Source organism: Triturus cristatus, chromosome 7 (assembly GCF_964204655.1).
Source record: "Triturus cristatus chromosome 7, aTriCri1.1, whole genome shotgun sequence".
Lineage (NCBI taxonomy): Eukaryota > Metazoa > Chordata > Amphibia > Caudata > Salamandridae > Triturus > Triturus cristatus.
The window spans coordinates 200,454,840-200,468,389 of NC_140590.1; the positions used below are offsets into that span (position 1 = coordinate 200,454,840).

Here is a 13,550-nt window from a genome sequence, read left to right on the forward strand (position 1 = left end):
ATTGCCCATTTTTTGTTTGCTTGTTGGGATACAGTCGGGGCCGATCTAGATGGCTGAAACCCATCTGTTCAAATCTGGGCTGTAGGTCAGCCAGAGTAGCCCTGCGCATCATTACCTATGAGACAACAGACCCTAGTGTCATCTGTGGGACTGCCAAGTTCTTGGGGGGGCATGGAGGATTAGACAGAGGCTACTTAAGAAGTGCTAGCCTTTGTGTCAAGCCTAAATGTTCCTTGATCCAGCCCAGCCCCCAGCATTACTTGTACTGGCCCTCTGCTGCTATACTTGTCTTCTATTTTTCTATTGTAAAGACTGCTGATAACTTCTCTCCTTGGGGCTCATGAATCATGCTGCCATTGATACTGTTATAACTTTTTCTGTTTTTATTCATTTTAATCACTGATCTTAAATGTTTTACACTTTTATGATATTTTATATATCGAATAAAGTTTTTTGACTGCCTGACTTCTATACCCATTCTCTTTCCTATTGGACCACTCTGGTCAACCTCTCCCTCTGTCAAGGCTCCCTTCCTGTTTCCTTCAAAATTGGGCAGGTCACCCCTCTGCTTAAAAAACCCACAGCTGATGCGAACTACCACAACAACTACTGCCCCATCACTAACCTACCTTTTCTTGCGGAAATCACATAAAAATGTGTAGCGAAACAACTCTCTCGTCATATCAAGGACAATGACCTTCTTGACAATTTCCAGTCCGGCTTCATTCAAAACTGCAGCACTGAAACAGCCCTGCTGCAAGTGATTGATGACTAGGCCTGGGCAAAATTTCCATTCTGTTCGCGGAATTTGCGATAATTTGGCATTTCCGCGTTCCACGGAGAGCGCGGAAATGTCAAAATTTCCGCATTCCGCAGCTTTGCGATAATTTGGTTCTTGCTTGCGCTGTAAAATAATACATTCTCGCGCGCGCGCGTGATCGCCTTGCCTGAATCCCCGCGTTCGCCGACAAGTTTTCCCGATCCGGTCGCGTTCTCCATGAGATGTTGTATTGTTTTAGCCATTTGCGCTGTCTCGCGACAGTTCGCGTCCGCAGTGACGTCATGCGTCGCGCGATCACGTCTTTTTTCTCGCGATCATGCACCGCGAGACAACTGAAAACAAGATGGCCGCGCCCGCAAGCAACCACATGGGTAAGTTGGCGACCCGCAACCATGCAGAAAATCTCGCGAACATGCCGGAAAAAAACTTCCGCATCTTCGCGATATTTCTGCTTGTTTGCGGAGATTGTTAACATTTTCGCGATAATTTGCGAAAGTCGCTTTCGCAAATTCCGCCCACCCCTATTGATGACGAACTGCGGATACTCGATTTGGGAGAGTCTTGTCTTATAATCCTCCTTGACCTTTCTGCAGCCTCACAACACTCTCCTTAACACTCTTCAACAGAGAATGGGCATGGAGGGCACTGTGCTGAAATGGTTTGCCTCCTTCCTCTCTGATAGATCCCAAATGATCAAAATAGCGAACAGTCTTTCATCTCCTTTGGCTGTCGGTCAAGGTGTTCATCAAGGCTCTATACTTGCAGCCACATTGTTCAATCTCTATTTAGAACCTTTGGGAAATCTCCTTAGTAAATCTGGGATCCACTATCATCTCTATACGGACGACACTTAAATCTACCTTAAGGTGGCCTCCACTCACGATCTCTCTTTCCTAAGCTCTACTCTCAACTTCATTCAAAACTGGATGTTAACTCATCAACTGATTCTGAATCCCTCCAAAACTGAATTCCTCCTCCTCTCCTCCTCACTTTCTCCTCCCCCAGTTCAATCATGGATGGATCAGATGAATCTACTTAACAATAAACCCATCATTGTCGACAGCGCAAAGTCCCTTGGTGTCATACTCGACAAAAAACTCAATCTACTCTCCCACATCAATTCCATTGCAAAGTCTGCTCGATACCAACTGCGCCTTCTTTGGGGAATTTGTCGCTTCTTCCCGGAGCACGACCTTAAAACCCCGGTCCAATCGCTGGTTCTTTCCAGATTGGACTACTGCAATTCTCTTCTTACTGGCCTCCCCAAATCCCACCTGTCCTCCCTGAATTCTGTTCTCCATTCAGCAGCTCGTTTCATATATGGGGACAAAAGAAGCGACCACATCACACCCATTTTATACACCCTCCGTTGCTTCCCATTGAGGCAAGATCTATCTACAAGACTGCCTGTATCACCCACAAAGCCTTGCACTCCTCCACCCCTCGCTACCTGGCGAATAAACTGAAATTCTCTGGAGGCTCCAGACCATCACGTAATGCAGAAAATGTAGTGCTTGAACCTCCCACTTTCAAGAAGGAAAGATCGATGGCCCAATCCTTTTCAGGCAACGCGGTAAGAATCTGGAACTCACTTCCGCCTCAGCTCCGGACCACCACCTCTTTCCAGGCCTTCAAAACTGACCTCAAAGATCTCCTTCCAAATTTAATTCACGCCCTCTATTATCTGAAGGAAGTCCTTCCATTATAGGAAATTCTGTTCTCCATGCCTCTAGAAATACCTTCCCAGTGTGTTCTTGTGTTTTGAGTGTCTGCCATTTAGTGCAGTATTATACCTCTACTTGTACTTTGTACTCCTTTGTAACATGCACACGTGTCACCTTTCCTTTTGTAACGTATCGTTTGCTACCTCTTGTATTTTGTTTGCTTTTGATACATGCACAATTGCCGTCATTGCCTCATGTAACATAACGTTTGTTTTAGTGTTTTGAGTGTCTGCCATTTATTTCAGTTTTTTACCTCTACTTGTACTTTGTATGCTTTTGTAACCTGCACACATGTCACTTTTTCCTTTTGTAACGTATCATTTACCTCTTCTATTTTGTTTGCTCGTGATACTTGTACAATTGTCACTATTGCCTCATGTAATGTAACGTTTGCTTTTGTAACATGCTCACTTGTAATTTTTCTCCTCATGTATCATTACTGTTCCTATTGTGAAGCGCTCTGACACCTTCAGGTAAAGTCCGCGCTATATAAAAACGCATTAAATAAAATAAAATAAAAATGAATAAAATAAACAACACCCTGCTCCCTGCCTCTACTCTCTGCCCCCACCCACTCTCACCCCATTTCCAATTCCTTATGCCTGCTTAGCTCTGCCACAGCGCCCTGCCTCTACTCTCTGCGCCCCCCTCTCACTTTTTAGTTATGTTTTATATTATTGTATTTGAAAGTTTTAACACTTTTATTATAACTTTCACATACACTAATATAACACATAACTAAAAACTTATACAAACCCGAAAGCGGAGACCTATTGGCTATGCCAATGCTTGTTCTCCTTGGTTTTACATTTAGTTAATATTTTGAGGGTACCCGTTCAAATAGAGGTCCAGGCAGAATAAACACATGAAACAGTTAAGTTATTCATTGACACCATTCTTGCGTGCCCCAGTAAAGCTAAGCAGAGAGATGTGTGCAGCGGGGCGGGGCTGCTGCGGGCTCGTCCGAGCGGTCCAATAGGACATCCGGAGTTTGCCGAAGCCATGGGAGAAAAGATCCCAAGGGATACCACATATTACACAACGCCACGACAACTCTCCTATTATCTGTGATAACACGCAGTGAGCTGGTCGCGTTACTGAGAACGCTCTTCAAGACCAGAGGATCCAAGAACAGGAAGCCGTGCATCCTCCAACCACCGTTCAAGATTAGAAGGTGCTCCCGCTCCCGCTCCAAGTGACGTAAGACCTTTGGCCGTCCAGGAACATGCAAAAATCTCTGTCTTCAAAGTCTACACCCCTTTCTGATTCACTAATCTGACCTGATGTGTGTTTGCTGTATGTTCAGTTTCCTTAAGAGCGCGCAAAAGCTGTGCTATGTAAACTGATTACTTACCGTTAATTTCCCATATCCGTAGAGTAATTTACAGCGCAAGCCCCAGTCTGTGTGTTAACATTCCGCACCCACTCCTAGTAACACGTGCCATTTAAACCATGCGCTGTGACACAATGATCAGAAATTAAGAAGTGCCATCTGAATATCAATCGCTAAAAGGATTGCATGTTAATGTACACTGCCTCAGAATTGAGACATGGCGGCTTTGAAGCATTCACTGAGTGCCAATGCTAAGAATTTGGCCTCCTGGCAGTTTTGTGCTTAAAATACTCAGGCGCTGACAAGCCCCAGCCCTCTGTATAGGTGAGATGCAGGCAAGAATTTCCTCTCCACTTTTTTTGCGAAAACAGGGTTAAATGAATGAACAACTAAAGGTCATTAGTCTTCTCAAATATCTCTGACACAAATATGCACACACGAGTGATGTATTGCTGCGCGTCTGCCTTTCGGGTTCTTCTGAAAACGAGTGGTGTAAACATCTGTCGCTTTACCACAGATCCTGTCTTTTCAGCCCCAGATGCTCTGCCCACCTTCAGTCAGTCCACATTGCTTTGCTCGCAGGGGAGCTGTCTGAGGTCTAAGGCGCTGCCTTTCTTCAAATCACTTTCCACCCACCCGTGAAGCGCCCGCTGGTCGAGCATCGGTCGCAACGGTAAGTTGTACTTTTCTCCTTTGCTTCCTTCCCTGGCATGACTAAGGGTGCAGCTGTGTTTGCAGCTGTAGGGCAGTGGACTTGAGCTTCAGCAGGGATGACTCCCTCTGTACACATTAGCAGAGAATGTAAATCGAGAAATATGTGAATAGGACATTAACACAATGACTGTATTTAAATAAATTATAATAATGATAATAAAAACACTGGAACACATATTTGATGTGCACTGTGACAATACGGAGGATACAATCAGATGCGAGTGGGGAATGCAGAAGAAAACAAAAGATGTTCGTGATAAAATGTATCTGATCTACTTAGAATAGTTTTTCAATAGCGGGCATCGCCTCGCTTGTCTTGGAAGCCGCAGTGATTCATGGGAGAGTGAAGGGGAGCTTTCACAAGAGGGATAGAGAGAGAGAGAGATACGGCCGCGCCCCTGAGCATTGCACTATGAGGGACATTACTTTGCCCAGACTAGTTCTTTTATATACATTGTAATGCTTTGTCAGGTCTGGACAAGCCTTTCATTCCACCGGGCATTTGTCTGGTGTCCAGTCTTGAAAGCCCAGGGCCTCTCCTGGTGCCTCCGTCACTTTCCCCAGCTTCCGGAGGCGGTGCGCCGCACGGGTGGGGGCCGGTTTTGGGCCCCTGGGGGCCGGTTTTGTTACAGGGTCGTTTTTGCAGCATAGCTGCAACATCGGCCCTGTAACAAAATCGGCCGAAAACCGGCCCTGGCAAAGAGCTCGGCAGCCCCCCCAAGCCCTGGAGGGGGTCCGAGCACTTTGCCAGGGCCGGTTTTGGTTCCCAGTCCGGCCCTGCCCGGAGGTCAAGTGCAGTAGGGAGCCCGATCCGAGGGGGAGGAGAGGAAAGCAGAGGAAGGCAGGGAGAGAATGATGGACGGGAGGAGAGAGGCTGCACAAGGAGACGCAGGGCAGGGGCTGCTTTGTACATGTTTGTCAGGGCTGCCTTTGATTCGCCTGCCCAGCCCAGCTTCACAGGCCCTTGTTGCATGACGGATGTCTTAATATGTTACTGAACTGTTTGCCACAGACAAATATGTATTGGATTCTCGCATATTGCTTTATTTACTACTTGTGTCCTGACCTGACCTGATGTGAGTTTTCTGTATATTCGGTTTCTTAACGCCAAGAGGGCTCAAACTGTTTTGTGCAAGCCATTGAGGTAATTAACGTAGCATTAGTTTCCCACATCCTGTTGCATAATCTGTAAACAAGCATTGGCATAGCCAATAGGTCTCGCTTTTGGGAACTTATAAGTATTTAGTTTTGCAGCACAATATCCTTGGTGCAACAACATCAACCGTTGCATGTAAGCACTCCCACACCCACCAGGTACATAGGCTTTTGGTTGAAGGACAGGAAGGGTAAAGGGTGTAAATGCAGGCTTGGATGTCCAAGATCGCAATCACCAAAATAACACAAGAGGACACCACCGTTTTCTGCAGCATACAAACAGGGTGGTAGCCTATACACTATTACTCAGAAAATGAGAATACTTTGGCTGCATCCCTCAACTCTGCTGTCCATTAAAACTAAAAGCAACATGGAAACATGAAGACTCATATGACTGTCCAACTCACTGTAGGATAAACACAGGGTATCCTGAAGATGGCAAGTGAAGGACATTACAGCATTCCAAATAAGAAATGGGGAGAACTTTAGCCCAATAGGGGATGTGGAGGTCATCAAAGCACTATACATAAAGAGAAATATATGCCCTGTTTGTTCAAGTTAAGTAGTCAAGTAGTTGAATATGAACCACTATCTGCCCACCTATGAAGGGCGTTCTTTGAGAAATCAACTATTCAACTGAGAAATGAGCCCTAGTTTATTAATTTGTCCAGTGTTTTTTAGAAGGAAATGATGTTAAATGGATAAGCACTGAATTGTTAATGTGATTCAATGGACAGAAACACAGCCTAGACGGACACATTCAATTTTAGGCAAGGGGAGATTAAGTGATTTGCCCAGAGTCACAGGATTCTTTGAGCCTCCTACCACACTGGAACCTGGTTCCCCAGCTTCATAGTCGTCCGCTGAGCCGTTAAGCCACACCCTTGTACCATTTGAGTGGACAGTTCTGCAACCCAACTGTGGGAATAATTTTATAAGGTAAGTCGTGCTAGAAAGGCATTGTTGGCTAGTCTCTGCTGGGAGAGACCATAGCATGGTGAAGGGAGGCGCTGTTAATGATTGGATACAGCGATATGGCCCCAAATCACCAATGGTACAAAAAGGAGGCTTTGGTCCAGGTGACCAATTGGGCATCGATCCCATATGATTCATTTGCATACTGTCCCTGCACACCCCCTTCAGATCCTAACTCTTTAGAATCATTAACTTATCATCTAAACAGGGAGCGCCATAATGAACTTTGTACACATCTCTTAATGTTCTGCTGGGGGTTCATTCTAACCAGCCATATGCCCTCAAACATGCCCTCGTATAAATGATGTCTCTATTCTGCTGCAGGTGAAGTCCAGAGCACAGCAACACATGACGCCTTTGTCATACATGCGCCCACTATATGCCAATATGTTGCAATAGTACTAATGACTGAAATAAGATTTAATGTATGTATCCTTTTTTTTAAAAAAAATAAAGCACATCATGCAGCTGCTAGCCCATCTCCATGGTGGTGGCGGGGGGGCTAATGAATCATGGCGGAGAGGATTTGGCCTATCGGCTAGGGAGGTCGACCTCGAAGCTGGGGAACCGGGTTCAAGTCTCTGCAATGACGCTGAACATCCTGTGATTCTGGGCAAATCACTTAATCTCCTTAAGTTAGGTTAGGGGCTTCCTTCTTAAGGAAGTGATTGGCGGAGAACCAAGGTGAGCCGGGCTCAAGCCAAAGAGCAGGCTCTGCATGGCTCTGATACCCAGTTTCTGGGACACTACAGAAGCGATTCCTTTAACTGTGCAGCAGTGTTATGATGTTTGAGAGAAGTGCCCCGATGAGTAATATTTGTGGAAATCAAAATATGCCCAGTGCTCACTGCCCCTCATGACTCGCCTATGCTGTGGTGCAGAGGAAGTGATTGGTGGAGAACCAAGGCGAGCCGGGCTCAAGCCAAAGAGCAGGCTCTGCATGGCTCTGATACCCAGTTTCTGGGACACTACAGAAGCGATTCCTTTAACTGTGCAGCAGTGTTATGATGTGTGAGAGAAGTGCCCCGATGAGTAATATTTGTGGAAATCAAAATATGCCCAGTGCTCACTGCCCCTCATGACTCGCATATGCTGTGGTGCAGAGGAAGTGATTGGCGGAGAACCAACTCGAGCCGGGCTCAAGCCAAAGAGCAGGCTCTGCATGGCTCTGATACCCAGTTTCTGGGACACTACAGAAGCGATTCCTTTAACTGTGCAGCAGTGTTATGATGTGTGAGAGAAGTGCCCCGATGAGTAATATTTGTGGAAATCAAAATATGCCCAGTGCTCACTGCCCCTCATGACTCGCGTATGCAGTGGTGCAGAGGAAGTGATTGGTGGAGAACCAAGGCGAGCCGGGCTCAAGCCAAAGAGCAGGCTCTGCATGGCTCTGATACCCAGTTTCTGGGACACTACAGAAGCGATTCCTTTAACTGTGCAGCAGTGTTATGATGTGTGAGAGAAGTGCCCCGATGAGTAATATTTGTGGAAATCAAAATATGCCCAGTGCTCACTGCCCCTCATGACTCGCATATGCTGTGGTGCAGAGGAAGTGATTGGCGGAGAACCAAGGTGAGCCGGGCTCAAGCCAAAGAGCAGGCTCTGCATGGCTCTGATACCCAGTTTCTGGGACACTACAGAAGCGATTCCTTTAACTGTGCAGCAGTGTTATGATGTGTGAGAGAAGTGCCCCGATGAGTAATATTTGTGGAAATCAAAATATGCCCAGTGCTCACTGCCCCTCATGACTCGCATATGCTGTGGTGCAGAGGAAGTGATTGGCGGAGAACCAAGGCGAGCCGGCCTCAACCAAAGAGCAGGCTCTGCATGGCTCTGTACCCAGTTTCTGGGACACTACAGAAGTGATTTGTTAGATTTGGGGGTCTCTGGTTGGCACAAGTACGTGCTTGTGACAAGCAGGGACCCTCTCCTCTAGTCAGGATAAGGGGATCACCCTCTTAAAATAACCCTTGCTCACCCTCTAGGTAGCTTGGCGCAAGCAGACAAGACTTATTTCAGAGGCGTTATAGGTTAAGCATTTGTGAACATATACAGTAACTCAGTGACAACACCACAAATGGACACCACACTAGATTTATATAAAAAATAGTTATCTTTTATGTAAAGACTTAGCACAAGACCAACCAACGACAAAAATGACCATAATACTGTTAGCAATGAAGAGTTCTTGTTAAAATGCTTGGTTTTAGAGGTCTGTGCGATTCGTACTCTTTGTCCGGCTCTCACGGTGATGAAAATGCCCAGAAAGAGTCAAACAGGCGCAGCGGACTCTCCGGTCCGATGCGCACACAAATGCAGGGCGAGTTGTGTCCGGCACGGATGAGGCGGTGTAAAACGAAGGTGTTCCAGAAGCGTTGTCGGCTCTTTTACGGTGCGAGCCCCGGCTCGGTGCAGTCGTAACGGCAGGACATGTTTGTGTGCTTCAAAGGACAACTTGCAAAATAGGATAATGCGGAGAAAGAACAAATAGTTGGGACAAGGAGTAGTAAGTATAGGCAGGGATTTAGTCAGTCTGGCTAGTTCCTGGAATTGGCTTTACAACAAGGAAGGGAAGGTTATTTGACACGTGGCAGTACAAAGGGCAAAAACACTCGGTTTACCAAGCTGCCTGAGTGAGGGCAACAAAATGGCGACAGAATACAGAATTACCTCAGGGTGCAACAATGTTGCCATACCCCTTGACAAACCTCCTGTAGTACCCTGTGAGTCCTAAAAAGGCTCTCACCTCTGTCTGGGTTTTGGGGGGTTCCCAAGCCAGGATGGTTTCAATCTTGGGTTGAAGGGGCGCCACCTGGCCGCTCCCAACTTGGTGTCCCAAGTACACCACAGAACCCTGCCTGATCTGGCACTTGCTTGCCTTGATCGTGAGGCCTGCCTTTCGCAGTGCCAACAACACGGGGCACAGATGTTCTTCCCAAGTGACACTGAACACTGCAATGTCATCCAGGTAGGCGGCACTGAACTCATCCAGCCCAACCAACACCTGGTTGACCAACTTCTTGGCATGGGCATTCTTCATCCCAAATGGCATAACCCGGAACTGGAAATGCCCATCTGGTGTGGAGAATGCTGACCTCTCTTTGGCCCCATAAATCAAGGCAATCTGCCAGTACTCAAATGTCAAGTCAAACGTGCTGAGGTACCGTGCAGCCCCTAAACGATCAATGAGCTCATCAGCTCTGGGGATGTGGTGCGCGTCAGTCTTCGTGACTGAATTGAGTCCGCTGTAGTCCACACAGAACCGGAGTTTGGGTGTGGCACCCGGCGCTGCAGCCTTCGGGACCAAGACCACTGGGCTGGCCCAAGGACTGCTGGAGGACTCAATCACCCCAAGTGCAAGCATCTTTGAGACCTCCTCTTTGATGCAAGCCCTGACCCTGTCAGTTACTCTGTAAGCCTTGTGCTTCACAGGTAAGCTGTCTCCTGTATCCATATCATGGACGCACCAATCTGGGATAATAGGAACCAGGGAGAACAGATCAGAAAACTGTCACAGCAACTGGCGGCAGTCATTCTGTTGCTCAGGGGTCAGGGTGGGAGAGAGGTTAACTCCATCCACTGATCCATCTTGCTCTGTGGCTGCCAGGAGGTCAGGAAGAGGCTCAGTCTCCTCCTCCATTCCAGCATCTGTTGCCAAGAGCATGCCCACTTCAGACCTCTCCAAGTGAGGCTTAAGGCGGTCGACATGCAGGACCCTCAAGGGGTTCCTGGGGGACCGCAAGTCCACCAAATAGGTAACAGGACTCTTGCGCTCCACAACCTCAAAGGGGCCGGTCCACTTATCCTGGAGCGCACAAGGCTCCACTGGGGCCAAGACCCACACCTTCTGTCCAGGCTGAAGCTCTACCAGAGTGGCATTCTGGTCGTACCACCGCTTCATCTTCTCCTGGCTGGCTTCCAGATTTGCCACAGCAAGTTGCCTGAAACGCCTAGTCTGGTTCCTGAAGGCCAGCATGTAGCTATATACATTCTGGGGAGTTTCCTGGGAGATTGCTCCCAGCCTTCTTTGACCAGACTTAGAGATCCTCTCACTGGGTGGCCATACAGGAGCTCAAAAGGGCTGAACCCTAGAGACTTCTGTGGCACCTCGCGGTAAACAAAGAGAAGGCATGGTAAGAGGACGTCCCACTTACGCCTCATGGGTTCTTCCAGACCCATTATCATGCCTTTGAGGGTACGGTTGAATCTCTCAACCAACCCATTTCCTTGGGGGTGGTAAGCAGTGGTAAACTTGTAGGTTACACGACACTCTTGCCAAAGGGATTTCATATACTTGGATATGAAATTGGTACCCCGGTCAGACACCACCTCTAGAGGGAATCCCACTCTGGAGAAAATTCCCATCAGTGTACGTCCCACCACGGGGGCCGTCACTGTCCTCAGAGGGATGGCTTTCAGGTACTGGGTGGCCTGGTCCACCAGGACGAGGATGAACCTGTTGCCCATGGCTGTCCTGGGGTCCAGGGGCCCCACAATGTCAATCCCCACTCGCTTGAATGGGGTACTGACCACAGGGAATGGCTGGAGAGGAGCCTTCCGCTTCCTCCCACTCTTTCCACTTGCCTGGCAAGTCTGACAGGCCCTGCAATGAACGTCTGAGCTCTTGCGCATTTGGGGCCATTAAAAGTGGGTGACAAGCCTTTCAAAGGTCTTGTCCTGCCCCAAATGTCCTGCCAATGGCACATCGTGTGCCAGCCCCAGTAGGAAGGCTCTGAAGCTCTGGGGTACCACCAGCGCATGGGCTGACCCAGGCTCCGCAACCTTAGGCTCTGAATATAGGAGGTCATTCTCCCAGTAAATGAAATGTGTTCCAGACTTGACGAATACAAGCCCCAGCTAGGCCCGCAGGACACAAGGGTTCGCTCTCCTGTAATGGAATCTATAAGGAAGTTGGCACGGAAACTGCAAAGTACAAAGACAGAGTTTATTAACCCTTAAGGGTGGTTCTACAATCCATACAATACCCTTCAGTATTGCATAGAGTAGCACAAAGAACTTGCGTACACGGTCCCCTTTTATACACAACAGAGGGGATCATAAGTTGGAGGATACAACATGAGGCGAGGAATGTTACCTTTTATGGACATTTTCGATACAAGATCAATATGTGGGCGGAGCTGACATACTCCTTGAGCCCGCGAAAACATGGTCAAGCAAGGACTAACTGATAACAGATGTGGTCAAGTCTGGGCATGCGCCAGGCGGACAAAGGAACTATTTATAGACTGTTACTAGGCAGATTACAAGAGCAACTAACACGAAGATAGGACTCTTCTCGTGTTGAGCACGTGGAGACATGACAATACAAAATGGAGTCCAAACTTCAGTCAACATAACGAAAGAGACATGTGTAAGGCAGGAGAATTCATGTCTTTAGTAAATGCTTAATCACATCGTAGTTTCAATTTACAACAGACTGATCACCGGTGACATGGTCTGCAGCCTGCTGCCGCAGACCCACGAGAGAAGGACAATCTTTCTGCCCTCTGCAGAATTCTTCCCTGGAGGGGCCTCCTTCCTGCTGCCAATGGGTCAGCTCAGGCAGGTCCCCCAGTTCAGCTATCTGTTCCCCGGTAGGTTCCAGGGCATCCCCCTCAAGGTCTGCTTCCTCCTGGACTGTGGGAACTTCAGGGGCCGGTTTCCCGCTCCTCCGGTGTCTTCCCTCTAAGGCCGGTCCCGGGGCCTCTCCCTCAGGTTCCAGGCCCTCTTGAGCACCCCTACTGGCTGCCATTGACCGTGTGGTCATGCACACCCAGTCAGGCAGGCCCACCATCCTCAGGTGAGCACTCTTCTCCACCTTTTCCCAAGGGGAGCTCTCCAAATCGTTCCCCAACAAACAGTCCACAGGCATGGCAGTCACCAATGTTAGATTTGGGGGTCTCTGGTTGGCACAGGTAGGTGCTTGTAACAAGCAGGGACCCTCTCCTCTAGTCAGGATAAGGGGATCACCCTCTTAAAATAACCCCTGCTCACCCTCTAGGTAGCTTGGCGCGAGCAGACAAGACTTATTTCAGAGGCGTTATAGGTTAAGCATTTGTGAACATATACAGTAACTCAGTGACAACTCACAAATGGACACCACACTAGATTTATATAAAAAATAGTTATCTTTTATGTAAAGACTTAGCACAAGACCAACCTACGACAAAAATGACTATAATACTGTTAGCAATGAAGAGATCTTGTTAAAATGCTTGGTTTTAGAGGTCTGTGCGATTCGTACCCTTTGTCCGGCACTCACGGTGATGAAAATGCCCAGAAAGAGTCAAACAGGCGCAGCGGACGCTCCGGTCCGATGCGCACACAAATGCAGGGCGAGTTGTACACAGTACCTTAATTCGATGAGTCTGGCACGGACGATGCAGTGTAAAACAAAGGTGTTCCAGAAGCGTTGTCGGCCCTTTTACGGTGCGAGCCACGGCTCGGTGCAGTCGTTGGTGCGAAGCGTAGAGCGGGGGCCGCGGGGAGTGAGGCGGCTGGGCCTGGACGCGAGCGTGCAATTTACGATGCGGTGTACGAGCCGTACAGTAGGAGCCGCGGCTTTCAGTCTTTGGCTGCGGTGCGAGGCGGACGTACGGTGCGTACTCCCCCTTTCGATGCGAGCGGCAGCCTTGAACTTTAGCGGCAGGGTGCGAGTCTTACCAACCAAGATGACTCGATGAAGCGAAGTGTTTGTACGCGGCGAAATCGGCCAGTCACGGTGCGATCTACGGATCGTAGGACGCATTGATTGAGGCAGACAGGCGGGGTACGGTGCGTTGCTGGACACAAATTGGAGGTACGAGACGCACACAGCTCCCGGCCTCGGCAAATGCTAAAAACAGCGTTTGTAGCAGCGGATTGCAAG

General features: G+C 48.3%; 1 protein-coding gene across 4 annotated transcripts in view; it reads left to right on the forward strand.

Annotated features, from left to right (window-relative positions):
- The first annotated feature begins 3,487 nt into the window (after nucleotides 1-3,487).
- LOC146809212 (putative methyltransferase DDB_G0268948) overlaps nucleotides 3,488-13,550 on the forward strand; it is a 520,756-nt gene continuing 510,693 nt past the window's right edge. The window contains exons 1-2 of one of the 4 annotated variants that reach the window (XM_085614316.1): nucleotides 3,488-3,705; nucleotides 4,371-4,511. The gene's annotated coding sequence lies outside the window, so the exon portion shown is untranslated. Of the gene's footprint in view, nucleotides 3,706-4,355; nucleotides 4,512-13,550 lie in introns of all 4 variants that reach the window. The other 3 variants (XM_085614312.1, XM_085614313.1, XM_085614315.1) reach the window with 3 other exon arrangements.